Here is a 23,332-nt window from a genome sequence, read left to right on the forward strand (position 1 = left end):
ATAGAAAGCACTAACAAATTAGTCAATATTTATATTGAATTACAACCATATTACTTCCTCGATCTCCAGCTCTATGTTTAACATCATATATACCATACAGTACTTTCCAATTTTAACATATTATCACAGTTCACTCTAGATATTAATGTTTAAAAATAATTTAAAAATAATAATTTAAAATATTTTAAATAATAATTTTAAATAATTAATACTTTTAGATAATAATTTTAAATAATTTAAATAACTATTTAAAATTATTATTTAGAATTATTATTTTAAAATTATTTAAGAAGCATGGACTTAACTTTTATAGAGGCGGCTTACAATAAAAACAATCCATAAAATACACAATATCACCATTATTCCCTCCTTCCCCTAAAAACATCAATAAATAATTTAAAATAATAATTTAAAATAATAATTTAAAATAATCATTTAAAATGATTTAAAATAATACTTTAAAATAATTTAAAATAATCACGTTAAATAATAATTTAAAATAATTTATTGATGTTTTAGGGGAGGGGGGGAATAATTGGGATATTGTGTATTGTATATGGATTCTTTTTAATTGTAAGCCGCCTCGATTGTCTTTCTGACAGAGAGGCGGGGTAAAAATAAAGCTGTTATTATTATTATTATTTTAAAAAATTAAAAACGGAGGACATTTTGGAATCCCTCCTGGCCATGAAATGGAGGAGACGTCCTGGACAAAATTGAGGACGTCGTGTCTGGTCATGACTGAGGGGGTCTGGGCTTTTAGCCGGCGAGCTGAGAGGGCGGTTGGGATTGGGAAGGGCTCTGCTGCCCCCTTGGCTAAAGAGAGGGATTTACACGAGGCTGTAGCCAAGGAAGAAGCAGCGCTGGGCTGAGAGAAGCTCCTGAGCCGGGGAAGGGCTGGCTTTAGGCGCCCCCCGAGGCTCCTCACTCGCTCAGCCCTCATAAGCGACTGTTCTGAGGGGACCTAGTCTGGAAATGGAGGGTGGGGGGAAAAGGCGGGAAGCGAGGTCGCCCTCCATCTTGTCTCTGCCTGGGTTGCCCCATTCGCTCGTTTGTGACTATTTTAATGGTCGATACGTTTAATTGATGTTTTAGGGGAGGGAAGGACTGGGATATTGGGTTTTGTATGGATCCTTTTGGAATGTAAACCGCCTCGATTGCCTTTTCGACACAGAGGCGGGGTAAAAATAAAGTTTTATTATTGTTGTTGTTATTGGTATTACTTATTGTTGTCGCTTTTGTGTGGCTGCAAGGCTTCGACTTATAGAAACTCTACTATAAAGATAAATTTGTGCTTCGTTCTTAGTCCTGCTCAAAATGGAGGACATTTGGGAATTCCCTCCTGGACAAGAAGGCTGAAATGTGTGGGACTGGGACAGGTCCTGGAAAAGGAGGAGGACGCCTGGCCACTCTGTGTACATATAAATACATGCTTCTTAGTCCTGCTCAAAATGGAGGACGTTTTTGGAACAACTGGTGGACAAGGAAGGCTGAAATGTAGGACGTCTCCTAGAAAAGGAGGAGGACGTGTCTGGTCTCTCTGGTCCTCACCAAACGAAAGCTTAGAAACTCTCTCCTCCTATAAAGATAAATTCATGCTTCTTTATCCTGCTCAAAATGGAGGACATGTTGGAACTCCTCCTGGAAAAGATGTCCAGAAATGTCCTGGGGAAAAACGAAAAGATGAGGACACACTCCAAACAAATAACATAAAAAGCAGGTGGTCACCCCCCCCCCCCCCAATAAAAGCTTAGAATAAAAGCCACGACCAAACAAAAGCTTAACAATTATCCTATAAACACATTTGGGGATTCCTCCTGGGCAAGAAATCTGAAATGGAGGGCAGGTCCTGGACAAGGAGGGGATGATGAGTCTGGTTACAAAAGCTTAGAAACTCTGCTATCAATATAAAACTCGTGCTTCTTAATGCTGCTCAAAATGGAGGGGACATATTGGGCCTCCTCCTGGAGCAGAGGACTTAAAAGGAGGGCATGGCTGGTCATTCTGCCTGACTCTGCCCCTCTCCTCCTCTGCGAAGCCTGCCTCCGTCCAGACCCTTTGGGGCAGCAGCAGCCGCCGCCTCTATAGCAGCCCCCCCTCGCCTGCCTTCTCCCTCCTTCCTTCCTTCCCCGCTGGGCGAGGGTTAAACGCCCACCGCTGCTGCCTCCCGCTCTTTGCTAGACGGCGGCGGAGTTTCGAGGAAGGCAGGCAGAGAAGAGAAGAGGAGGAGGAGGAGGCAGCCCCAAGCCCAGCTCCTTTGCAGAAGACGGCGGCCAGGAGGAGGACGGCGCTTGGCTCTGCGCTGCAGGAGAGGGGTTTTGGGGCAGGATCGAAGGGCCAGGGTCCGATGCCATCCTCGGCGACAACCACCAGCACCAGCACCAGCATCACCCCGTGGAACCAGGGGGCGACGATGAGCTTGGCGAAGGGGGGTCTGCCCCGCCATGGAAGCCAGCAGCAGCCAGCCCTGGCGGCAGCAGCAGCAGCAGCAGGGGAGCCTTAAGCCAGGGCCATGCCGGGACCCAGCCGCCTTCCTGACCCTGCGGTTGGGTTTGGGTGAGAGCCAAGGGCAGAAGAGCCTCCAGCAGCAGCAGCGCCGCAGGTAAAGATGGAAGGGGGACCCATCCTCACCTATCTTCCTTCCTTCCAATACTTTTTAAAAGGGATCCCTCAAAGGTGGGCATGGATCGAGGCTTGACTTCTAAAAGGACACAACCCTCCATCCATCAACACCTTCCTTCCTTCACAACCCTCCATCCATCCCCACCTTCCTTCCTTCCTTCCTTCCTTCCTTCCTTCCTTCCTTCCTTCCTTCTCCCTCTCTCCTTCCTTCCTTCCTCCCTCTCTCCCTTCCTTCCTTCACAACCCTCCATCCATCCCCACTTTCCTTCCTTCCTTCCTTCCCTCCTATACTTTCTAAAAGGATTGTGGATCTCTACAATGTGGGCATAGATCGAGGGTTGTCTTCTAAAAGGACACAACTCTCCATCCTTCCCCACTTTCCTTCCTTCCTTCCCTCCCTCCTTTCTTTCCTTCCCTCCTTTCTAAAAGGGGTCCCTCAAATACTTCCCTCTCTTTTTCGCAAAATGAGGGGCTGGCTGAATAAATCCCCTAAAAACTGGGGGGAGATGGGAAGGCGTTTGCAGGTTTCCCTCGACCGGGGGGGGGGGGAGATTGCAATGCAAAATGGGAGGTGAGAAATTTTGAATTTATTTATTTATGGATTTTGAGGGTTTTTTAAAAAGCTGGGGAGGAACTTCCTTTCCTCAAATACTTCAGAATTACATGGCAAGGCATGAAACACCAGAGATCCTGAGCCCTCATATTCCAGAGAAGCCCCCCACTCCCAATTTTTAGTTTCCCAAATGGGCAAAGATCTTAGGTGGCAAGTTCTGTGTCAAAAGTCTGTGTATATGAACATATGCTGGCTGGGTTTTGGCTGTTCCCTCCCCTCTGCCCCATTGGGTTAATTCTTGCCCTGTTCTTTTCTGTCCTATCCTCCCTCTCTCTGCAAAAAAGATCCACGTGGATCCTGATCGGTTTGGGGAGGTAGGATCTGCCACGATTTTAAATCGTGGGATTTAGTTGCTTGGAACAACCAAACAATGGGATGGTGGTGGTGAGAGAAAAGGGGATATATTGCTCTATTCCACACCTGCTTCCAGTGAGGACAGGGCTGCTGCTTAGTGGCAAGTAAACCCTGATTAATTAAACCCTGATGACCCCCCCCCCCCCCCCCCCAAATGATATGGGCTGATAAAACTGGTGGGCAAAGGTTTCAGAAAGGGAGGAGGAAGAGAGAAAGGAGAGAGAGAGAAGAGCCTCCCTGCTTACTCCCCCTCTGGGTTTTTTTCCCCTTTAAAAAGAAGTAAATTTCAATATTTTTTTAAGGCTCCAAACTCAATCAGTTGGAAACACTGGACAACTTGCGTCCTCTTCCCTTTTGTTTTAGCTTCCACTTCTTTTTTAAACCCAAATATTCTGCAGAGGAAAATTCTTCTCTTCCTTTATGTCCTCCACTTTCCTTTTATCACTCTCTGGCAAATGGCTTTTCTATCCATCTTCCTTCCCTTGTAGGGTTAAGGCAGCACATGTATGAGCCCAGCAGCCTAGATTTTCAGGCATTCCCCCTTTTCTCCTTCCACTATTCCCACTGCATTTGACAACAGTGCCAGGCTCTCTGGGCGAAAGAGACAGATTTTCCCTTTCAGACCTTGCAAGCGGTGAAATAATCCAGTTTGGCACCGCTTTAACTGCCATGGCTCAAGGCTATGGTATTCTGGGTAGTGTAAGCCAAAAGTGCCTTGAGCCATGGGAATTAAAGCGGTGCCAAACCGGATTATTTCTGCAGTGCAGACACAGCCCAAATCTCTCTCTGTCTCCCTCTCTTTCCATCCCTTCCTCCTTCCCTTCAGAGGGTCAGAAGTACATGAAGGATTTTTGTGTCGTCCCCTTTGCAAAGAAAAGGATGGGGCACTGATTCTTCTATACAATATTAGGAATAGGAACCAGTCACCTTTTTGGCATTTGGGACCTTGTGATTCCGCCCTGGAGCATGGAAGTCCCATGATCTCTAAGTACATAGGCTGGCAGTGAGACTCCCATCATCATCATCATCATCATCATCATCATCATCATCATCAATTTATTTATAGAGCACCATCACTGTACATATGGCCCTTTACAACAAAAAGAACAAGTAAAAGCAGTTCCCTGCCTTCAGGCTTACAACCTAAAGACAAGACACAGAAGGAAAGGGGATGACATTAAGGGACTCTTGTGATGGACCTGTCCCAAACGATCAGGCAAATTTTGAGGAGTTGAGGCTCCTCAAAAGCGTAATTAAATAGGCTTAAGCACAACTGTGGTTGAGCCCTGCCAAAAAAGAAAAAAAAGGGCACTCTTAAGAATATGATTTACTGTGTAAGGGAAAAAAATGGGACAATAATTAAATAAATAACCCTGCAGGAAGGCAATAGTTCTCTGGACCTGCCTCCTGCTCTTAAGCAACCCCCATCAGTTCTGGGTTCCTTAAATGTGTGCGTTTGACTGTATATGTAACTGAAGCAAAAAAGAGAAGCCTCTTCTGATATGTGTGCCCAGGGAGCCATAGGCCAAACCTGTACCTCTGAAGCCTCACCATCTACTATAGCAGAGCTGGTTTGTTCCAGCATTAAGGAGAGCTTGGGGTTTGCCTCTGGCAGCCACTGTCAAGATGGCATTAAAGGACTGGAGGTTACCCTGAAAGTCCTAAGACTGCCTCCAGGTGTGGCAGAAGATGCAGCCCTGTCTCCAGTGTTGAAGAAAGAATTAGCTGCCAGTCTGTCAGTTTGGAGACTGGGCATGGAAAGGGTGCTGTCTTGTTTCTTGCCTCTGGAAGCAAAATGCCTTGGGTTGGCCTTGAGTGGCAATTTGAGTTTATCATTGGCTTGCAAAGGGCCAACAATTAAGGTCAGGAATGCTCCTTGGCCACTCTCTCCACCCTTTGACATATTCTTTTCAGTGCACTGGAAACTACATTTGAAGTCAGCAGAAGGTGTTTTCTTTAAATGTTTTTAAAAAGAAGCTATCATTATAAACGTGCGTAGTTTATTCTTGTCTGCTTTAGCCACCAGTGTGCTTGTTGTGAATGTGGGTATGGAGTGTGAGCATGGAAAGGAAGACATTTGAGCACTGATAATACCTGGGAGCAAGGAGGAAAATGAGACAGGACAAGTGAAAGCCTATAGTCTTGACTTTCAGCATCGCTGTGGCATTGCACTTCAGGCAGTCTCGGTATAAAGACATTAGGGTGGTCTTAGGCCTAGGGCCCATTCACCCTAAGCGGTTGTAGTGCTCCTATTGCACTTTAACATGGTTCCCTCCTATGGAATCCAAAGATTTGTAGTTTAGGAGGGGCAATTGCACTTTAGAGAGCAAGTTTGATGTAGTGGTTTGAGTTTGACTGGCAAAACTAACTGTGATTCTAGACACCAGGGTTTTAATCCCTGCTCCACCACGGAAACCCATTGGGTGGCCTTGGGCAAATCACACTTTCTCAGTCTCAGAGGATGGCAAAGGCAACTAACTGCCCTCTGAACAAAGCCTTAGGCCTTAGGGTCGACATCAGTCAGAAATGACTTGATGGTACATAGCAACAACAACAACACTTGCACTTTACTGCCTTGCCAATCTATAAATCCCAGGATACCAAAGGAGAACAATGGCACAATAGCTGTTGAGTGTGAGTGGGCCTCTGCCCCAGTCTCTGTGTTTGGTTCAGGATGCAATTCTGGGCACCTTTCCCCTTAGAGCAAGTTCCACTGAACTTGATAGGACTCACTTCTGTAAGACAAGGCTGCGAGCTTACGTTTGGTAGCTGGTTGCGGTCAGGTTTGTGTAAACTAACTCCACTGAAAAGCTTCATTCATACAGGAGAGCTCTCTGTAGCCTTAGAGCCCTTTCACACATCCTTTGCTCATAACCTTTCAGGCCCCTAGCGTAGAAAACACCTGTGCCAATAGGAGCTCTATCCTAAACTAATTGGGGGGGGGGAATAGAGACACTGGTGCCATGTTTACTGAGAATCTGAAGTCTTTAAACGAGGGAGAGCCAGCATGAAGAGATGGGGGGAAATCCAAAGGGGATTTCTAATGCTTAGTGGCTCTTTTCCTATTAGCTGAAGTACACAATATTGAACAATTTCACCAATTTGCCTCCATCTGGGTGCTAAATGTGAGACACTCAGGATAGTGTATGTTCTGACCAGCAAGATCCAGCAGTTCCAACTTCACCTCACCACAAGCAAGGTTTTTAGACTATAAATTTAGCAATACAGGTTGGAAAACCCAGTTTAGTGGACGATTTTTTAAAATAATCTTGGATTTTAATCCCTCTCTCCTTCCTCCATCTCTTTCCTCTTCTCAAGTGGCTTCCTAGTTTACCCCAAATGCATTATTTAGGATTGGTGGTTTTAGCAAAAAGTGTGCATGTAGACACAGAAGGCCGACACATCTGGAGGAGAAGAGAGAGAGAGAGAGAGAGAGAGAGAGAGAGAAAATCAACTTTCCTGGATTTCTCCAGCCACTTAGAAAAGTCAAGATAAAGCAAAACAGATCTCTTGGTGCTCTGGGGATTTGTTGGCTTATTTATTGATTTGAATTTGCCAGATACAAGTTCAAAGAAGGAGGAATGGGGCGGGGAGAGGGAGAAAAACCACTTTAGGCTGTGTTCACATGCAACTAGGCCCCCTGGGACTTGTTTCTTTGCCCCTTTCTACCTCTCTTTCTCTCCAAGAAACACCTCTCTATACACAGACAGTTTTTTCCCTTCCCCGATGGCTATCATGCATTTATTTCAACCCAGAAGGTTTTTTTTTTAAAAAAGTTATTGTTAAAAAAATCCCACTCCAAAATTTGATCCAAGGCTGAGCATTTTCATCTGATTTGATAAAGCTTGGTTACCTTGATAGACTCCCAGAGTTGGGAGGTGGCACATTTTGGTTTGGAGATCTTTGAAAGAGCTGGGAGCAGGGTGACTAGATAACGTCCTCCTTTTCCAGGACGTGCCCTCCATTTCCATCCTTCTGTTGGAGGGATTCCAACAAGTCCTCCATTTTGAACACGATCCCAAGAAGCACGAGTTTACACTGATACATTGAGTGTGTTGGGCTTATCATGTTGCAACGTCCTACATTTTGCTGTTATAAGGAACTTGGCTGGGAGGGGGGAAACTAACCTCCTATCTGCCCTAGGAGATCTGCATTGGGGAGGGAAAAAAATCTGTTGTCTGAATCCGCACTGATGAATTAACCCGGTTTGATACCACTTGAACCGCCAAGGGATTCTGGGAACTCTGCTCTGGTGCCACCACAAACTGGAGTTCCCAGAATTCCATAGCACTGAGCCAATGCAATTCAAAGTGCTGGATGCAGCCTGTGTCTCTTTAATGCATGCGCCTCTATTGGGGCAATTAGAGCTGCTAATAGAGGCAGCTGCCAAGGCAGGACCCGAGCCCTGGCTAGAAAAGAGGCACGGATTCCCCTTGGTACTGACGGCCGTATTCTCTCTAATAGAAGCGCATATTTTTAATATATATATGGAGGGAGAGACTCATTTGCAGGCATAAAGAGGGGTTTTTTTCCGGTGAAGAATGGGTTAAAGGATTTAAGAAAGAAGGGAGGATAATCCATGATGGGGAGGGGGAAAAGAAGAATCCTTTGCTTCTTGGAAAGCTTTCAGGTTGCAGCCCTGCTGCTGCCTTCCAAGCATTCTTGAAACGTGAAATGTGGGAGGGATTATCCAAGAGATAGATAGACAGAGAGAGAGATGGCTATCCAGTGAATCTAGAGGACTGTAAAACATATCTCCCTGGGGTATCAAACGAGGAAAAGGGCAAGGCTTCCACCAGAAAGGAAGAGTCGGATCGGAGACCTCCTTATTGCTAAGATCATCCTCGCAGAGCTCCTTGCTTGGGAAGGCAGGCGAGGAAGCAAGCAAGCAAGCAAGCAAAAACCTGGACTTTTTTCCAAAGCGGGTGGAAAAGAAAGAGGTGTCTGTCCAGTGAACTCCTGAGTGTAAAACATCTCCCAAGGCGAGGAAAAGGCACAGTCGAAGACCTCCTTGCCACTAAAGAAGATCAACTTGCAAAACTTGGGCTTGATTGGGAAGGCAGGCAGGCAAGGAAACGCTGGACTTGGAAAAGTTGCTGTGTGTGTGTGTGAGAGAGAGATGGCTAGCCACTGAATTCAGGACTCTAAAACATCTCCTTGGGGTGCCAAGAAAGGAAAAGACGAGCTATGAAGGGGAAGAATCAGATCGGAAACCTCAGTTACTGCTAAGATCACCCTGCAAGCAAGCAAGGCTGGACTTTGAAAAGCAGGTAGAAAAGAGAGAGATGGCTATCCAGTGAATCGTTTGACTGTAAAACATATATCTCTCTGGAGTGTCAAGCGAGAAAAAGGCACTGCTTCCATCAGAAGGGAAGAGTCCGATCTGAGACCTCCTTATTGCCCAAGATCAGCCTGCAAAACTCCAGCTTGGAAAGGCAGGCAGGCAAGTAAGCAAAGAAGCAAAGGCTGGACTTTGCAAAGCGGGAGAAAGAAAGAGATGGTTATATAGTGAATCTCCTTGGGGTTTCATGCGAGGAAAAGGCACTGCTTCCATCAAAAGGGAAGAGTCGGATGGGAGCGACCCCCTTATTGCAAAGATCAGCCTGCAAAACTCCAGCTTGGGAAGGCAAGGAAGCAAAGGCTGGTCTTTGCAAAGAGAGAGAGAGACAGAGAGAGATGGCTATTCAGTGAATCCAGGACTGTAAAACATTTTCCTGGGATTTCAAGCAAGAGAGGAGAGAGAGATGGCTCCCCATTGAATTCAGGGCTGCAAGCAAAGGAAAAAAGGAGTTAAAAGCCACGGCTTATTACAACACCAGAAGGGAAGAAGAGTCCGGATCGGAGCCCTCTCCTTCTTTCCCACTTACGTTTAAACCGATCAGTAATGTAACAATTGTAATGTAACAGTAATGTAAGCGCCCACTTACATTGTTGCCAAGCTCAGCCTTCAAAACTCCGGCTTGGAAAGGCAGGCAAGGAAGGGAGGAAGCAAGCAAGCGCTGGACCTTGCAAAGAAATAAAAGAGAGAGATAGCTACCCACTGGATTCCTGACTGCGAAACATCTCCCTTGGGGTGTCAAGCAGCACGGCTTCCATCCGAAGGGGAAGGGTCTGATCAGAGGACCTCCTCATTGCCAAGGTCAGCCTGCAAGACTCCAGCTTGGAAAGGCAGGCAAGCAAGGAAGCAAGCAGACGCCGGACTTTGCAAAGAGAGAGAGAGAGAGAGAGAGAGAGAGAGAGAGAGAGAGAGATGGCTATCCAATGAATCCAGGACTGTAAAAACATCTCCCTGTCAAGAGAAAGAACAAATCTGAATTTTGAAAAGAGAGAGAGAGATGGTTATCCAGTGATTCCAGGACTGTAAAACATCCCCCTGGCAAGAGAGAAAGCAAAGCTAGACTTTGAAAAGAGAGAAAGACAAGGGCACTCACCTCCCCGCAGACAGGCTCCCAGGCACTGTTGTGTTGCACAGGGAGGTCTGCCTGTGGCCAAGAACAGAGAGAAAGAGAGATCTGCAAGATCTGCGTGGATCTGGTTGGTGGCTCTTGCCTCTCTGCAAATCCCCGGCCAGGAGGGAGGAGAGAGAGAAAGAAAAAAGGGAGCCCAGCTCTCCTGGTCTTTTTGCTGAGGAGGAGGAGGAGGAGGAGTAGCTGCTCCAGGTCCTGCTGCCCGGGTTTGTTGGACGTGGGGATGCTGGAGCCCGGGGCTGCGTGTTGCTGGAGGAGCCCGGGAGAGGAGGATGGTGCCTCGTAGGAGGAGAACCAGGCGGAGGAAAGGGAGGCAGCAGCCTCCGTCGCATTTCATGGTGATCCTACTGCCCTGGGAAGGAAGAGAGGAAGTCCAGGAGGAGAAGGCTGCCCAAGGTGGGTTCTTCCTTGCTGCCCCAGGGCCTCCAGATCCCAGGGAAGGAGGAGGAGGATCAGGAGCCAACCACATCTCCCAAAACCTCCAGGTAGAGTTGGGTTTCTCCAGGGCTTGTCCCTTTTGCATCCTTCCAGCCTTTCTACCTCCTTTCTTCCGTCCTTCCCCCTTTCCCAATCCCCCTTCCATTTGGAAGATCCATACTGTATAACTGATCCCGTTTGGTACCGCTTTAATGGTTCTATGCGATGGCATTCTGTGGCCCCAACAAAAAATACCTAGGATGCCATCATCACATGGAGCTTAAAGCGGTACCAAACTGGATCATTGCTCCACTATGGATGGGTTTTTAACCCCATTTTCCCCTGAGAGGCTTTAAAAGGAGGAAAAAAATTATTAATTTCAGATCCAAATCTGGGTTTCTAGATGAGAAAATAGGAGGAATTGCTTCCTTGGAAGGAAACAGCCTTGTGTATGTGTGTTGTGTGTGTGACAGTGTTGTATAGGCAGGACCGCAAAGGGATTCCTCAAAGGCTGACTCTGGAGACTGTATGGAAAGGGGAAAAGGGGAGTCATAAAGTCCCAGATCCCCCACCTGACCCCAGTGTTATGTGAAGGAGAGAGGAAATAATCAGGTGAATGTGCAAAGCAGCTTTGCAGTTAATTTTCCAAATCCTCCCTTGACTCTCTTGAGTGCACCCCCTGGCTAGCTTTGAAAGGGAGGTACACACACACTGGTGTCCTCCCTTGGCATCCAGGGAGGCACCACATCTGGAAAGAGGGGTCCATTGGAGGGGGAATGTGGAGGACTTTGAAGAAGGGGAACCAAACTGGTAAGATGGCTCAGGTTAAAGTCAACAGTGCCATGCGGCAGCTAAAAAGGCCAATGCAATTTTAGGCTACATCAATAGAAGTATAGTGTCTAGAAGATCAGGGGAAGTAATAATGCCACTCTATTCTGCTTTGGTCAGGCCCCACCTGGAATATTGTATCCAGTTCTGGGCACCACAATTTAAAAAGGATGTTGAGAAACTGGAGCATGTCCAAAGGAGGGCAACTAAAATGGTGAAGGGTCTGGAAACCATGCTTTTTGAGGAGAGACTTGGGGAGCTGGGGATGTTTAGCCTGGAGAAGAGAAGGTTAAGAGGTGATATGGTATCCCTGTTTAAATATTTGAAAGGATGTCATATTGCGGGAAGAAGCTTGTTTTCTGCTGTTCCAGAGAATAGGACCCAGAATAATGGATGCAAGCTGCTGGAAAAGAGATTCCACCTCAACATTGGGTGGAACTTCCTGACAGTAAGAACACAGTCCCTTGGAGCATGGTCGAGTCTCCTTCCTTGAGGGTCTTTAAACAGAGGCTGGATGGCCATCTGTCGGGAATGCTTTGATTGTGATTTCCTGCATGGTAGGGGGTTGGACTGGATGGCCCTTGTGGTCTCTTCCAACTCTACGATTCTATGATACTATGAAGAGTGCAGCTGACCAGCAGCAGAAAATGGGGGTGAAGGGGTGAAGCAAAGGACCTGCAAATTGCATCAGAATTCATCAGATCCCCATCAATAGCTACATTAAGGCGAATTTGATGGCTTGAGGAGGGAAGGAAGGGAGAAGGAGGCAGGGGTTGCATTTCAAGGCTTATCAAATGGACAGCAGCCTTATTTCATGGAGCTGGTCCCAGGAATGATGGCTATTGAGAAGCGGAAAGGAGATGGAGAAGGTTGAAAGGAGCAGCTGAGGCAGCTCCCTAGAGTGTGAAATAAAACATACATTAAGAAAAAGAAGCCAGCTGTAAACTAAGGGAGAGACTATCAACCTTCTCCTTTGGAATGGAGACTCAGTCAACAGGAGCTTTTAATTAATTTTAATGGAGGAAATCTGTTTTAAAGGCTTACAAAAGCTAATACAGTCCAAAGCACAAATCCATGTGAAAGCCTGTGTTTGCATATAGAAAGTGCTGATGAGATTTCTCTAGTTCCTGATGTGTGTATGTGTACATTAAAACATTTTTTGTACATGCATTGCTTTAATCTGGATTAGCAGGAAGAAAGGAAGGGACATACACATTGTGCAAATATGTGGACAAAGCTCTTTTTCTTACACTCATATTCCATGCATATTCAAAGGTTTATTTACTCCTTGGTGAGATTTATTTACTCCTCTTAGCTCTGCAGTGCTTGCAAGCTACTCAAGCCAATTTGGAGCTGAAAATTAAATCTTCTGCAGGCAGCTTTATCTTGCACCCCTCACTTTTTTAAAATTTTAATTGTGTGTGAGTGTGTTGTTGTTGTTGTTGTTCCACCCTCCCTTCAAATCCATCTTGGGGTTCATTCCTGGGTTTATTCACTGAGGTGTATATTGGACAACTTCCTTCACCAGTGGTATTTCTGATCCATCTCGGAATCAAGGAAAGGCTTCAGATGAAAGTGTGTTACTCAAAAGGATACTTGGGTGGTGGCTTTCTTCATTGAAGGATCAAGATATCCTGATACTTGCAGGATTTTTTTTTTTTTTTTGAAGGCACATATCTAGGCACATTATGGAAGGTGGTGGGAAAGAGGCCTTCAGAGACATGATTAGTTTTCTTTCACAGCTGTAGTAACCTTAACCTATCTGCTCTGTTGCACAGAGTAAAAGAAGGCTGTAGATCATTTGGAAGCCTTGTGCAATTAGCCGTTTTTGTTTAAATGCAACATAATACCTTCTTTTGGGGTTAAGTTCCTTAAGATGATCATCATCTTTGCCCCATTATTTTTCAGTGATGGGGAACAAAAAATCTCTCCTGTGCCTAGTTCAATTATTCCTTCTTTATTGCCTTCTCTTCCTCTTAGTTTTCCCTGTGTTATGTTGTCTTGTTCTACTGTTTGACTACAAAGGTCAGGGAAGTCGCTAGAGTACTTTTTCAGGCGTTGTGCATCCATGCCAAACTTTCTATGACTTTTATGGGTCAAGCACCCCGCACACCAGTCGGACAAACATCTTGAACTTGGTTCATTATCTTGGTTTGAAAACTGGGTTGGTTATTTGCAGGTGGGATCACAGTCTTTAAAAGAGGGGGAAACAGGTGTAGGCCAGTGATGATGTTCTTCTTTTAAATTGGACTCTTATCCAGAATGCTGGGTGCAGTTTTCAGAAATCTAGACTTAAACCAGTGAGAAATTGATTGGAATGTACACAAGTTAGGCTAAGGTTCTATACACACATTTTGTAAGATGTGATCTTTATCTGCGTTTGACTTTCAGTTCATGGATTTAATTTAAACTGTCGCTATAAGCCATGGTTATTTCCTGGTTAGCTATAGAGTTGATACAGAATTAGACTTATCTGCTGAAAACAAGCCTACCTCCACCCATTTTGAAATGCATGCTGTGGTTTGGGGCAAGAATTGGGAATGTGTATGTGTCTGTCAATGGTTAGGAAGGCAACACTCAAAAATGTTGATTTGATTTTCCTCTGTGTTTGCTGGCATTCAGAGCGTAGGTTTACTTGCTTGAAAAACAAGCAAGAGTTCAAGCATTTTAACAAGTGTGGTTTTTCCCTTCCCTGTTCCACTTTTTAGATAAAGGAAATAGCCCCTCTTAAGAGAACATTGTTTGTTTCCAAGAAGGAGAGTCTCTTAGTCACCCATGCACTCTCTGCTCTTAATCTAAAAGTGAGTTCATTTTTCACTAGATTACTTTCATATAACTTTGAGGTTTCTGCCACAGTGATTCAAATTCAGTCCATTAGTGACCTCTATCTGTGAGAAGTGTACAATCAATGCATGTTCTTTTCTTCTCTCCTCTCCTTTTCTTTTGCAAAGTACATTGGGCAGAAGGCAGGGTGAGGATCGGGGACAACAAATGAATTGTTTGTATTGTTGATACCTTTAAATTACTCAGTTTGCTTACTGAATTCCTAGATGGTCTTACTGCCCACTATTTTAGGAGCACAAAATTCAAACTGATATGTGTCAGTGATTAATGTAATGAACATCAGCCATTTGGACAAAGGTCTTTGTAGTTTACTGCTAATTAAAGGTGGGCTGCCATGATAAAATTCATAGACAAAATGTAGTTTGGGCCATCCAGTGGTCCACATTTCATCCAGAAATTCTGATGCTTGTGGAACTGCGATGGCCTCCTAGGAACATATAAGAATTTATGCTTTAAATGCATACTTTGCACAGAAATATGGTAACCAGTAATTAATTAGAGCAACATATAAGTAAAGAATTTGTGGGTGGGTGTTCATTTCCACCCATTTGTGTCTCTGCTGTGTATTTTTAAATCAGAGGTCAAGGGAATGGAGAGATTATTAACACATAGTCCATTTTAGGAGATTATTAAGACCAGCTTCCCATACTAATTTGTCTCTTGCCAGATCCATATTACATGTTGAGTTAATTATTATGAATTGATGACTTAAACATTATATGGCTCTGATTGGGGTAACATAGTTGACATTTATGAGATAACATTTGGTTCTTTAGCAATGTGGTGGCATTAGATTCTTGATGATTTCCTATTCCTTTTTGGCATGTTTTTGTCTAAAAGTAATTGTCTGTCTGTCTGTCTTTCCTATTTTTTTTTACTGTATATTAAAAGATACCAGAGACTAGTGCAACACTTTTAAGGTAATATACTTCCCCAGCTATCCTCTAGAGTAAAACAAGCATGCTTTTTGTTTGTTACATCTCTATGTGTGTATGAGTGTGTGTGTGTGTGTGTGTGTGTTTTAAATCAAACTGCTGACTGTATTCAAAACAACAAATACTATTTTCCAGTCTTTTTTTAAACTTTTTCTGTTCTATTATTCAAATAAAATGGCTGAACACTGAACATAGCCTAGATTGTTATGATCTTCTTGTTCTTCCATCATTTACTGGTGATTTACACAACTAATGGCCTTCATTTCTCTATAATTCCTTTTCCTGACATGGTTGTTCGAAGTGAATGGAAGCTTAGGAATAGTGAGTGTTTGAAACGAATTTGTTACATTTAATTTAAGGTTCTAGAAAATGTAATGACCAATAATAAAACATCAGATATTAAATATTAAATATTTTAATTATTAAAATATAAAATACACAAGTGGAAAACATGTTTTGCTTTTTGATCTTCTTTTTAAAAAGGGTCTTTTGTTAGTTTTATATACTGGGTAACATCTGTGTGTATCATGTTTTAATTTGGTTTAATGTAAGGGAACATGTTCTAGCTATATTCTATCTGCATTTACGTAAATTTTCCACAGAGATTTAGATCTCTGTCCCTAACTGCATTACTGTAGCCTACAGAATGTCTATGCAGAATTTTGAAAACTTTTGCTGTACTCTTCAGAGGTTTCTCTTGGCCCTTCCCATTTTATCAAACTTAATGGAATTCTATTTGAAAGATTATTCTGAAGAATACAGCCTTCTGAGTTGCTATAACCTCAATCCTGGATTCTTTATTTTCACTACTGTTGAGTAGCGATCAGCACATATTGATTGTGCTTTAAAAAAAACCCAAGGATTTATCCAGCACCTAATAGCATTGGTCCCCCCTGCATCCCCATAGATCAATCCCTGAAGGTCACAACAAATATTCCAACATTGCTTTTTGAGTCCTTCATAAGTATTAATCACTGGGCAGCTAGTCAACTGAGAAATTAATAGAGTAATTCCCTGTGACAGTTTATGGACTAAGGACCACAGCCACAGAAATTAACATAAAGGAAAATGATTTGCAAACATATTGGGGGTGATGACTTTTAAATGGTCATGACAATCAAAGAGTCAGATCCTGATAAACCCTTGTGTCTGTAGAACCTGAGCCTGTGGAGGCTTTAAGCATTTGATTTTTTCCCCATTATTCGACTTCCCAACTATATAAAGCTTAAGTATGCTGAGATTAATTTCTCATTTACCTTGTACATGCTCAGTTTAGGAGGAGTGAAGGATGCTGCTGATGTCAGATTCCACTGTTGAAACCTAAAGCTGACAACAACCATTTCAAATTCAGTGGACCCATTCTGTTGGGACGGTCACCTGTGTGTGAGTCCCACCAAACCAAACAGGCATCCAGGAAATGCATATTTGAACTGGGCATGGGGTAGAAAATCCCAGTCCATTGGGCCACCTATAAAACTTAAAGTAAAAATTGTCATTTTTTTCTTATTGTGTACTTTGAAGTCATTTCAGACTTATGGTGACCTGAAGGTGAACCTATCACATGGTTTTCTTGGCAGAATTTGCACAGAAGGGGTTTGCCCTTGCCTTCCTTTGAGTCTGAGAGAGTGTGACCCAAGGTCACCTAGTTGATTTTTATGGCTGAGCAAGGATTTAAACCCTGGTCTCCAGAGTTGTGGTCCTGTGTTCAAACCACTACACCATATTGGTTTTGACTACTACTAGAAGATGCCTCTCATCTTCCTTGCAATCCTCTTGGATGGCTTGAATTAAATCAAGGGTATATTCCATACTTCTTACTTCAAGCTGTGTACATACTCTGGAGCAGCTGCTATCTGTCCCCATGGTACCTGTAAGTGAACAACATTCATTCCGTAATAGTTCCATGTGTAACTTTTGTGAATTTCCTCTAGCCATTGATTTAGAATTACTATTACCTGAGAGTTGCTGGATCAGTTAGTACAGCAGTTAAGGGGCAGAGCACCATCATGTGGAAGGTGCAAGATAATGTTCCCATTTTTGGGATGTTTGATACCAAATCAAATAAAGTCCTCAGCCTCCTCAAAGTAATTGCAAGTAAACCTATCAGGCTTGTCTTCACACAGATTTTTGTCTTCTGATATTTCTGAACTGTATAATCTGAGGCGTGTGTCTGTTGCAGTCTGTCCGCCAGCTATTATTTGATACACTGTAAGGAAAGGTCAGGGCCCAGAATGGAAACAAAACCCAGGACCTTATTGGGACAGAAATGAGATGATGCTGCCAAGCATGACACTCCCAACTGCAGCTGGTGGTGCATGTCATTTTCATAAGCAGAAACAAATGAGTGACCATAGGTCCCCGGGAAGGAAATTTTCCTTTTCATAATCATAGCACCAAAAGGGTCTATAAGCACCCCTTCATGGGTGGGTGGCTGCAAGTTCTGTTTCCATTGATGGCACTGCAGTGCAAAGTACACAGTGGTAAGGCTGGATGTTGCTGATCATACTAATGTACTAGAACTGGTTTTCCATTTTTTTAACCCTAGGTGCTTGCAATTTGTTTTAGCTGCAGTTATTTAATTAAAAAGTAAAACAAATGTTGCACGAAAAGGTAAACCTATGCTTTGGTTCTTGCACATATTGACCAGAGATCCTCTATACTTGGTGGGGTGGGGATCTTCACCCATGTGTATCTTCGCTATTCACATAGGCCATAATGTGTGGAAGAGGAATTATGTAGTGTTTGTGTGTCCACATGCTTTCTTTTTTGAGGTAAGTTGTGCAATTGGAAGTACTGTCTGTATCATATATAATATCATATATGCAGTGGGTAACAGAGCGAACCTCAGAGCTTGTTTAAACTACAGTTCTGAGAATCCTGCTGTACCCATGCTACTTGGCTGAGACATTTTGCCTTCTAAGTGTGATACTGCCTCTTGTGCCCCTGCATCTGCTGCCTGAGGTCTTTGCTTCATTGCCTAATAAAAACTCCCTAGGAAAGGGAGCTCACATCTATCTCCGGCCAAAGAAAATGTGGATTTGCAGTCATTGAATGCAAAGGTGTGTTATTCTCGAGGCAGAATGCATTGAATGTGTGATGCAAGTCTATTGATTAATTCGTTTATTAAAAGTATTTGCTAATAGCTCTGCTGTTCTTCAGATCCCCAGAATCACTGTACAACAGGAGGTATTTAAACATATTTAAAACCATTTTAAAGTCAGCTTAAAAACCATTTTTAAAATGCTGTTTTAACCACCAATCAGACCTTTAGCAAAAATGGAACCATGCATTTGGAAGAGTTTAAATGCAGGGTGGGGTTAAAAACTGAAGCTGTAACAATTCAGGTCCTACACAGAGCTTCCGCCCCTTTATTTAATGATAACTGAGAAGCGTATGATACTTTGAAAAAGATAAGATACTGAAATATTAACTTGGACAGCAGTTTTAATGACAGGAATCATAATGTTGGAAAGTACCAGACAGCCATGAGGTCAAGTTCCTCCTGTTCCGAAAGCCAGACCATCTGTCCACTAGGTTCCCAGCAGTGCACTTGAGAGCACAGTTAATGCAGTCATCAAGGAGGCATTTGCAGAGGAAACATCTCCAGATGGCTCAAAAAATCAAGTCAGTCCACATACTTGAGAGGTAACCTTCTCCCAAGTCAGATAACATACACATACAATATAAACCCACCATTTGGTTGAGCTCCTGTAATTTTCCTGTCGAGACTTATTTTATGCATCATCTAGTTCATGAAAATGCAAGCAGTATTACCTGGTGTAAATTACACATTTAAAGAAAAAAACACATTAGTCAAGTAGTTTTCAAAGACCTATACTAATGTTAATCTCTTTCAGGTCTGTCTGTCCATCCATCCTATATCATCTTTGTGACTAGCTGAGAAAAAATTTCTAGCATACGTGTTTGTGGACTCCAGTGGCATCTGATAAAGTCTGTATCTGATTCAATGGGTGGGAATCCATGCTAAAAAATGTATTTTTCTCAGTTAGTCTCAAAGGTGCTACAGGATTCCTTTATATCATTTTACATACTAATCAAGGTCAGTTTCTCTTTATGTTTCTGAACAATGAAGAACAAGTTATGAATTTCTTATAACTGGGGCAGCTTGCTGAAAATTTAAAACTTGTATTGAATAGCAAGAGATTTTTTTTAAAGAAAAAAGAAAACCTCACATTTGGAATGCTTTGGCATACTCTGGTGTCTCTTTTTCCATGAAAATCAGAAACAGGAAAAATTGGTATTTTTTTTAAAGAAGCTATTTCAATTGTTTATACTATTTCTCATATATTTTCCAGAATAATCACAAGCCTGTTGAATGTCTTTCCTGTCTAAAATTACCCAAAGAAATACAAAAAGGAAAGTGGAAAAAGTGCTTCCAGTTGGCAGCAAAAACCTCTCTCTGTTGTTTGCTCCTTGGGAAATATGGCAAATTCTGGAACTGGAAGTGTGTGTGTGTGTGTGTGTGTGTGTGTATAGCCTTAGCTATAATAATTGAATTTGGAGCAACTCTGGGTAGTACAAGGTAAGCCTTGGGGCTGGGGTGGGGTGGTGAGACATTGAGAGAGAGGAGATGCACATAGACACTGTCACTGTGAACTAGAAGTCTATTCTGTCTGTATACTTCTTGCATTAAGGCAGAGATGCTGAAATTTCAAGAATGCCACCAAATTGCAAAATGGAAAACACATTCCTTTAGTTTTTGGTTGGTTAGTATCTTGAAACCTATGTCATGATCTTTTCCATAGGAAACAGAACCAATATTCTTGTCCAGTAATACCAGTTGGTGGTGTAGTGGTCTGAGTTTTGGACTCCGACTTTGGAGACCAGGGTTCAATTCCCAGCTTGGCCATGAAACCCACTGGGTGACCTTGGGCAAGTCACATGCTCTCCACCTCAAGGGAAGGCAATGGCAAATCCCCTCTGAAGAAACTTGCTAAGAAACCCTCATAATAGCTTCACCTTAGAATGGCCCTAAATTGGAAATGACTTGAAGGCACACAACAACAACAACAGCTGGATATGCCCCGGTCCTCCTTACCTCTGGAGTTGTGGGAGGAGAGGCATTAGTGGGTGTGATGTACAATTTTCACTGTTTATATAAGGTAGAGAATGCAGAGCCTCTCACAATCTGACCATATGGAACTGGCCCTCACATCTTTTTGTTAAGAGTCATCCCATTATGATCAGTGCCTGCCTTCTGATAATCAATAGGTTTATCCCCTTATCTTTGACTTTTAGTGCCTGTCTGTTTACAGGCTCTAATCAGCCTGAGTGTCTTTCCTGACATCATGATGCAATCTGTTTCAACATTAATGATTAATTTCTGCTAGATTAGAGATGGGCTAGGTAGAATGTAGATTGGGATTTACTGGTATATCTCTGGGGGATTTTAAAGTAAATTGGGAAAGATTTTTGACTCACAGTTCTTTAATAATGGTAAGAAAATTACACTTCCATTTATGCTGCTTAAATGAAAAAAAGTTTGTATGTGCGTGAAGAGAGATAACCAGGAGTTAATTTGGGTGTATTAGTTCAGTTCTGGATATCAAATTCCTATGTTTTGAATTCTTTGGTTTTAAGTTTTTGGGTTCTAGTAAAAACCAAAATGAATTCCATATACCTGAAGTCAACCAACCTTGCACATGATGGAGATGAAGAAGGAGAAAATAAAGGGATGCACATCTTTGCTTATTTTTCCCTCTAGCATGCAAGAATTAAAAATGTAATAATTGAATACTGTATATACCTGACTATAAGTCGATCTCATGTATAAATTGAGAGCAGATTTAGGATCAAAATTTTGGATTTTGATATGACCTCTGTATAAGTCAAGAGTAAAGTTTTTTAGGTATGTAACAAAGTATCTAAAGGATGAAGCAAAGCAAAATAATATCAAAGAACTTACAAAACTCTATCAGGCATAACTGTTGGTGCTCACAGTAAAGGCTAGATGGATGAGAGAAGAAAGAAGGTGTCAGTGCTATCTGGACAGATTGTGCTCTTGCTTTTCACCAGGAGATGGTTCCTTTTATAATACAAGAGTTAAAGTACAGTACTTGCATTGACCCGTGGATAAGTCAACCCAGGTTTTTAAATCAATTTTTGACTAAAATTTCTAGACTTATACATGATCATATATAGTTTTTATTTTAGGCTTTTTGCACAAAAACACTCTGCAAAAAAACAATATATTTTTCACAAAATGTTGCTTTTGCACATTTTTTTATAAACCTGTTTTCCAAAAAGTATTCCAAAGATCCAAGAAAGATCTTGTGCCTATCATATTCATTTTTATCTTGGTGTGGTGTCTTGATGTTGCAATGCTTTATTAATTGAGGATAAGAAAATCTGTGTATTTATTCTTTACATCCTTGGTCTTGTTTTGCTGCTTGAAACAATACTTCTTGATCACACACCTACAAGGCAAGTAACAAATATATTAATGCTCCTATACATATTACATGGCTTTTTGCTGATTTAGTAATGTTCCCCCATTGTATAATTTATTGAAACAGAGTATGCAACCTCCAAGGCACTGCACTCTATACTATTTGAAGATATCAGATGTGATATATTCTCATAAGCTATTGTATAATTGTGCTAAAGGATTTCTGTCCCAAAATCCTGATATTGGTTAGGATACTGACCTACAATTTTGTGTACCTGTGTCTGTGTGATTGTTCAGAGAGAATACAGTTCACCAGTGCATTCCATACTAACGCAGAAAAGGATATCTTAAACGTATAGTTCTCTCATGCAAGTAAAAAAAAAAAAAAAGGGGGGGGGGGATACCACACCGATTTACAGCCTACCAGCAGATTGAAAAACAACAACAACATATATTTGCCTGTAACAGTCTTCTTTTAGTTGAGAAATTACTTTCCCAATTTGGATAAACAAATCTCACTGCCATTCCACTGTAGAACTGGCACATAACACAGTAACTGTCTTTACTTGGGGAGAAAAGTGTGGACTATTATGCTTGGAAAATAGCTAAGCAATAAAAGGACACAGCGGACATCTCTCTTCTTTAAAACCTTAAATGCCTTGGAGCAGACTTAACTGGAACTTTCCCTCTCTATTTGCAGATACCTTTCTTCCTTAACATTTGCAGTGGAGCTACAGGGAACGTTGTTGATTTTAATTACCACATCCCTGCAGCCATTTAAGCAAAATATTCGATGTATACAACAGTATCTCTAGAGAAGAAATATATAAATGTCAAAAGCTAAGCTCTATGCTCTGCACAGAGGACCTTTATAAATCCAGAATAAATGAGGTGTTTAGAATTGCTGCCAGCAGCCCTGCCAAAAAGGGTGGGAAAATGGGGGGAGAAAAGGTCTGTTGACTGCCCAGATTCTGTTTTCTCACACACATTTCTTATCAGCAGGTGTGTATCTGCATGCACATGTGTGTGTGTGTGTGTAAATGCATACAGTCTACATGATGTAATTGTGGATCTACTGATAAGGAAGCCATTTAACTAAATGTAGATAGATTGGACTTTAGCACTGGTTATTTGGCTGAGTGCTACAGTGTGAAACAGCTGAGTCCAGAGTGTCTGTGTTTTCGGCAGCCAGCCGAAGGATAAGTGAAGAGTTGCCTGGCTGGAATTGTTTGGCATGGATTCTTTGCCCTTCATTTGTCCAGCATTGTAAGTGTATAAATCAGTCTGTGTGGGCTATCATGACTCCAAGATTCACAACCACTCATCTTTCTGTGACATTGATGGAATCTTTATTGGATCAAATGCATTGGAATTCTAATTATGACTCTCTGCTCTTTAGTGCTCCCCTCCAGCCATCAATATCTCATAAACAATAATATTTTACAAGCTTCAGGAAGATAGTTTAGGGAGATGTGTGCTGACTAGGACAAGATCTCCCACACCTCATCCTAACCAAATTATTGCAGAGGGATCATATTCTGAACTTTTAGTGATTGCATTTAAATGAGAAGGAATTTAAAATGATAATGTGATGATCTTTCATAGAATAAAATTGAAGAAGTGATAACATAGCGTGAGGTTACTGTTAGAGTAAAGGACCCAGCATGGTGTAACAGTTTCGATGCTGGGCTGGGATCCTGAAGACCAGGGTTGAAATCTCTATGCAGTCATGGAAACCCAGTGGATGATCTTGGGCAAGTCACACTTTCTCAGCCACAAAGAGAGGCAATGGCACTCCATTTCTGACAAATCTTGCCAAGAAAGCCTCGTGATAGGTTACCTT

General features: G+C 42.5%; 1 protein-coding gene across 7 annotated transcripts in view; it reads left to right on the top strand.

Moving 5' to 3' along the window:
• The window catches only part of FLRT2 (fibronectin leucine rich transmembrane protein 2), a 133,233-nt gene that overhangs the window by 20,971 nt on the left and 88,930 nt on the right, over positions 1-23,332 (top strand). For 2 of the 7 annotated variants that reach the window (XM_042476508.1, XM_042476485.1), the window contains exon 1: positions 8,235-10,541. The exons of 1 other annotated variant lie outside the window; for it this stretch is intronic. The gene's annotated coding sequence lies outside the window, so the exon portion shown is untranslated. Of the gene's footprint in view, positions 1-2,077; positions 2,603-8,234; positions 10,542-17,539; positions 17,561-20,483; positions 20,538-23,332 lie in introns of those variants that run through there. 4 more of the 7 variants (XM_042476501.1, XM_042476494.1, XM_042476533.1 and 1 more) reach the window with 4 other exon arrangements.

Source organism: Sceloporus undulatus, chromosome 1 (assembly GCF_019175285.1).
Source record: "Sceloporus undulatus isolate JIND9_A2432 ecotype Alabama chromosome 1, SceUnd_v1.1, whole genome shotgun sequence".
Taxonomy (NCBI): Eukaryota; Metazoa; Chordata; class Lepidosauria; order Squamata; family Phrynosomatidae; genus Sceloporus; species Sceloporus undulatus.